We start from the raw sequence: 6,000 nt of genomic DNA, 5'->3' as shown, positions 1-6,000 counted from the left end.
GACTGTAGGAAATTCGTCCACCTTTTGCAGCCCATCCTTGGCCCTCCCTCAGTGTCGCTTCCCATTCCCTAATTACTCGCATTCATTCACTCAACAGGTCCTTTAGAAGTGAGGGTGGGGAAGAGGTAGGATTTATAGAGTAATTGCCATAGTTCCTTTTTGAGACCTCCATCATACCTGTGCACACGAGATTATCCTGGCTGCTCGGAAAATTCCTTTTCTGACTTTAAGAGCTACTTCAAAAATCACCTCCTCTGTGAAGACTTCTCTTCCTATTATTATCGGGAGTCCTCTTCCAGCGCTGCTATGGAAATTCATATATATGCCTATGACAACACTTATTAGCCTTGTGAGTGCTCTGTGCTTTGTCTCCAGTGAACGGTATAGCGCGTAGCCGCGGTAACAGGAAGCCTATATTCTTCCGAGGTCCAATTTAGCCAGAGCTGGCATGACGTAAACGTCGTTTCCAACTAGCACAGGGGACTGGGATCCATTTTCGAGAATGTTGTTACAAACTCGAAATAAAAATGGAGGACAGCAATAAAAACCAAATCCCCTGCCGTGCCACTGCTCTCGCAATGCCGTGACTCGGATTCGAACCGAGGTTGCTGCGGCCACAACGCAGAGTACTAACCACTATACGATCACGGCGAGCTACTGGGGACTTGGCCTTCGGTTTCCTCGCCTGAGTTCTTCTCTATTGAAAGCCCCGCCCCCTTGTTACGTCACGGTCTGTACCTGCGGATCTCCAACTTAGCCTCTAGCTGTGAGAACACCGACGCCCTCGTTTCCCTGCTTTTTTGATTTCTGTCCACACTCGCCCGGGGGTCAGACCCCACTGCTTCACCAGTTTGAAGGCTGCGCTCCAGGTTTCCCTCCCCCCACCCCGCCCCGCACCTCGAAGGAAGTTGTGCGGGTGCGTCGGAACTGTATTTCCTTCTTGTGCAATTCTAGAGACAACCCCGTTCCCAGCCGGAGTCCACTCAGATAGCGTGACCGCCAGGGCATGGGGGTGTGAAACGGACCTACCGTTCGGGCGACCCCGGGGCATCACGTCCGTACAGGCTAGACGTGAGCATAACGGCCTCATAGGAGTTCTTTCTTTTACGATCCGTACGCACGACCGGCTGAGACCTGCTGGAGAGTCCTCGGCGCCCCTACTCCGCTTAGGGGTCAGCGCGAGTGCCAGAAGGGCCTGGCACACCGTGGGCGACTTCGGAAGGCCAGGGCGGCCGGCCAACTAGACTAGAAGATCCATACCTGGAAGCATGGTTTCTTGTGGCGTTCCGGTAGCGCGCCGTGATCGTATAGTGGTTAGTACTCTGCGTTGTGGCCGCAGCAACCTCGGTTCGAATCCGAGTCACGGCATTGTGGGAACAATGGCACGGCTAGGGCGCCTTTTTAGGTTGGGGAAGCCACATTGTACTCCGTGACTGTGCCCCGCTGCTCCTTAATATTAGGTTAGTGCCGAAATTGAAGTTCTGGGACTTTACTTCCTCTTTCTAATTCTAGAAGTGCTAGCGAATCGGCCCACTCTCCATCTTGCCCGCTGTGTGTTTTAGGACGTTCTGTGGGGGTACTTTCTCTTTCCTCATTTGGCCTCTGTTAATGGTCAGATCGTGAGTGAAGAATGGGCCTCTCCAGCTCCTCTCAGGGGACCTGAGGGTGGCAAGGCAAGTCAGGAATCATTTCTGGAAGAGTTGGGACATTTCGGTGGGGTGCTCCCTTTACTCACAATCCATCAGCAAAAACTCACTGAACAGCATGTAAAAAGCAAGACAATGCTGCATGCTGCAATTTCCCTGGGTCTTCCTGCTCCCAGTTCCCTAAATTTGATGAGTTTAAAGCTACAAAACAGGACAACTAAGACCATGAGAGAATAGAATGGTGGAAGGTGAACCTGAGAACTTGCTTTCTCTTCCATCTTGAGGTCTTTTCTAGGCATCAGAACCAGGAAAGGGATAGAGGCTGTAAGAACTCTCTAGTCACACATTCCAGCTCCAGCTGTTTCTGTTTTGGGGATGGATTTATTTTCTGTAGGCTTCCAGTCTCCACTCTAAGTCACTTAATTTCTTTCTTTTCCTTCTGATAGACTCCAAAGTAGCTGACACTCTTTCTTTAGGCTATTCCTAACACTGTTTAAAGTTAGCATAGCTTAATAATTAATCCCGTGACACCTGGAAGCAGGCTGCCTAGGGTTTGAACCTGACTCTTGCATTAATTAGCTGGGTGACTTTAGGTAAGCCACATATTGTCTCTGTGCCTCAGTTTTCTCATTTGTAAAATGGGAATAAAAGCAGGCTTATGAGAATTAAATGAGATAATACTTGTAAAGCAACAGTGCCTGCCACTCATCAAGCCCTATTTAAGTTTTACTTAAATAAACTAGTAATAAAATTAACTCCTTAAAAATGGACACAGTGACACTTAAGCATCTGAATGTTTCAAAGTAAACATTCCCCTTTCTCCAACCAGCTGCCCCAAATATTTTTGGAACTGTTGTTTGGGGATAACTTTCAGGGCTGATTTATAAGCCATGTAAGTAAATCCATCTCAATATTTATAATCACATTTTATTTTGAAATGTTTTTTGACTGCTTTTCAAATTCACCTTCAAAGAAAAAGATGTCACCACTGAGTTTTAAAGGTGCAATAAGCTTCAACAGCAATTCCAAAAATGTTTTAGGCAAGATCCCTGCAAAATATTTTCTGCAAAAGATCCCTGCAAAAAATTTTTGAATATTTTCTGATTAAAAATTCAGAATCTTGGTTCACAACCCAAAACCACTAGATTGGAATCTTCATTTTAATAAGATCCTCCCCAGGTGATTCATCTGCACATTCAAGTTTGAGAAGTGCTGCTGTTGCCTAGAACCACTTGGCTGGAATGGAGGCCTTCATTGTTCACCTTGTCAGTATTTGGGGTGACTAGAGGGGACCTGCCAGAGTCTACTGGGCCTCATCCAGGGGAGTAACATTAAGGTTTTGAGGATGAAAAGATGGTGGTCTGGGAGGGAGTCACCAAGAGGCCCATATTGAGGGATGGCTTGGGAAGAGGCAGCACCCCTGGACTTCCACTAGGAGGTGCTACACCCCAGAAGTGGATGTGGAATGCTGAGGCTGGATAAGACTCAGTCTAGAAGACACCACTTTGGACTTAACCCCCAATAGGGAGCCCATTCCTCAGGGATTCTCTGGATATTCGGGACTCAAGTTTCATTTATTCATTCATTCTTCATTCATTCAGTAAACTAGCATCTTTTATCTCTAAAAGAGAGATATATACCTTTGGGGAGCTCCAAAAGTATATACTGATACTCTTGACCCAAAATACTTTAGTTTTCCAGCCAAGAGAAAGTCCAGAAACAAAAACCAGAAAACAGCACAAGAAATGGTAGAATGAAGAGGCATTTCTTGCTGCAGTGGAACAAAACTTTTTCAAGGGAAAGCTGACATAAACTTTCACCATAATTGTAAAATAATTGAAGTTTATTTTTAGCACTTCCAGCCCCCTCACTCTGACACCCTTCCACCTCTTTGTGTTATTCTTATCTCATTTATTCTCAGTCATTAGAGCAACAATATTTATTGAGGGCCTATGTACCAGACACTGTTCTAGGTTCTGGGGTTATAGTAATGAATAAGACAGATGTGTTGTTCTCATAGAACTGTAGTCTAGTGCAGACATCAGAAAAGAAAGCTGAACAAAAAATAAATAGGAGAATTTGAGCCAATGGAAGTAATGTGATACAGATAATGTGATACTGTTCCCTGCCTATTGTCCACCCTTCTATTCCCTCAGTTCCTTTGTCTGTACAGAGTATGATGACCGATAATAGTAAGTGTTGCATTTTAAAAGGGATCAATCAAAATTTATACTGAAGAGATAAAGTCTAACCCTGAGTGGCCCAGATGTGGCATAAAGAGCCTTCAGATTGGAGGCAGTCTTATGTGGACAGGGTGAGGAGGAGTCCATGGTGATCTGCATGGACCCACAATAAAATCCAATCCATCCAAGTGGATGCTAAGGGCCAATGAACAAAACCAGATGAACCCTCTGGTAGGCCAAGAACTTATCAAGGGCCCCAGGAAAACAAAGCATCTACCCAAGAATGTAAGACAGTTCTTTTGAAAGAATAAAAAGCACTGACGTGATAATTTCAGGAGAGAGGGGGGGAAAAAAAACCCTGACTGAACTTTGTTAGGAAATAATTAACTGTAAGTATTTAAATTTTTTTCAATTACATATGACTCATCATAATCTTTTCACTGCTTAAGACCTTGGGAGGTTTAATCTAGCCCTGCTTGTGCACTAAGTCAGTCCCGTGGATCAAAGATGCAACCCTCAGGGAAAGAAAGGGAGAGAGACCCTGAATTAAGATTATAGTTGTCACCTAGTGGAACATATTCAAATAAAAAATAAATTCAGTAAGAAAAAGAGATAAAGTTGCATTGCTTGTATTCTTGAGTTTTTAACTGAGTGGTGCACCTAATACACAATGCCAAGTGACCAGCACAGAAGTTGCACACAGTAAGTGCTCAGTATGCTTAGTTGGTCTCTTGTTTCTAGGTTCTTCTGTTTCCTCAAAAAGAAACCCATGGGTAGATCCAGCAGGACTAGTCCTGTCATGAGGCCTAAATCTCATTCCTGAGGAAGAATGCAGGAGCTGCCTCTCAGAAGCAAAGGTTTAAATCAGTGGTTTCCAAACATTATTCTAGAACTCATAAACAGGGATGAAGTTTTCATCATGGAATAAGAGAAAATAAGGTCAATGTGGTAAGCTTTTCGAAAGGCTGAATGTATTTAATTTAAAAGGCTGTCTTCTAGGCTGAGATTATGTCCTTCATACTTTTGAGGTGTTAAAGTGGCTTTGCTTTTATTACCTGATGGAGAACTGATCATTTTTTAAGTCTTTGCTTGGAAAATTAAAAATTGGCAAGCCTATGTTGATCTCCAAAATTATTTTTGCAATTTTACAAATGAGTAAAATCTAAAAGTACAAAGCTCATTACAGAGCAAAGCATTAGGCCGGGAAGAAATGGTCTTCAGTTTATAGGGAGTCTGCAGAGAAATGCTCAGAGGGAGGTGTCCCTGTTCTGTCAGTCAGTAGTCCAAGCCAACACCCATCCACTTACACAACAAACAGTGGGTCCTAGTATGATCTATGCTAGGCATTGAGATTTAAATGTAAATAAGAGTCATTATTACTCTGAGATTATAATTTCAGTCCAGGGTTAATCAAAAGGGGGAAGAAACAATTACAATTATGTTAGAAGTATATACGAACTGCGTTACAGCTTAGATCACTCATTCCCCCAGGATATGATATTTGAGCTGGGTTCCAAGGCATGTATAGTAATTTTCCTGGCAGAAAGGAGGGAAGGTATTCTAGGCAGAGACAAAGGCAGAAACAAAGGCAAGGAAGCATGAACATACAGGTAGCATTGGGAAAGACAAGTCAGAGCTGTGACATAAGATCAGAAGGGAGGGTAAGGGTGAAGCCAAATTGTGATGATTCTGTTGCTCCTTGTTGAGTCAGTCCTTTTCCCTGGAGGTCAGTGGTTCCTGGCATTTTGTGGTAACTTCCTATTTGGGGGATTCTTTAATCCCCATCACCTATTTCATCAATCACTCCCACCTACTTCCTTTCTGGTAACCATCAGTTTGTTCTTTATAGTTGAGTCAATTTTTGGTTTGCCTCTCTCTCTTTTTTCTTTGGTTGTTTTGTTTCTTAAATTCCACGAGTGAAATCATATTGTATTTGTCTTTCTCTGACTGACTTATTTTGTGCCACATTATACTCTCTAGCTCCATCCATGTTGTTGCAAGTGGCAAGATTTCATTCTGTTTTATGGCTGAATAATATTCAATCACACACACACACACACACACACACACACACCACATCTTCTTTATCCATTTATCTATCGATGCACACTTGGCTGTTTTTGTAGTTTGGCTATTGTAAGTAATGCTGCAATAAACAGGGGTGCATGTAT

At 43.3% G+C, this 6,000-nt stretch overlaps 2 non-coding genes across 2 annotated transcripts; one reads left to right on the top strand and one right to left on the bottom strand.

Annotated features, from left to right (window-relative positions):
• Nucleotides 1-579: 579 nt before the first annotated feature.
• TRNAH-GUG lies at nt 580-651 on the bottom strand. The gene has a single exon. It is a non-coding gene; the product is annotated as a tRNA-His (tRNA).
• Nucleotides 652-1,296: 645 nt separating this feature from the next.
• TRNAH-GUG lies at nt 1,297-1,368 on the top strand. The gene has a single exon. It is a non-coding gene; the product is annotated as a tRNA-His (tRNA).
• Nucleotides 1,369-6,000: the final 4,632 nt, after the last annotated feature.

This window comes from Lynx canadensis, chromosome B3, assembly GCF_007474595.2.
Source record: "Lynx canadensis isolate LIC74 chromosome B3, mLynCan4.pri.v2, whole genome shotgun sequence".
Taxonomy (NCBI): domain Eukaryota; kingdom Metazoa; phylum Chordata; class Mammalia; order Carnivora; family Felidae; genus Lynx; species Lynx canadensis.
The sequence above is the reverse complement of the archived record's forward strand: the minus strand, read 5'-3'. Positions and strand labels throughout refer to the sequence as shown.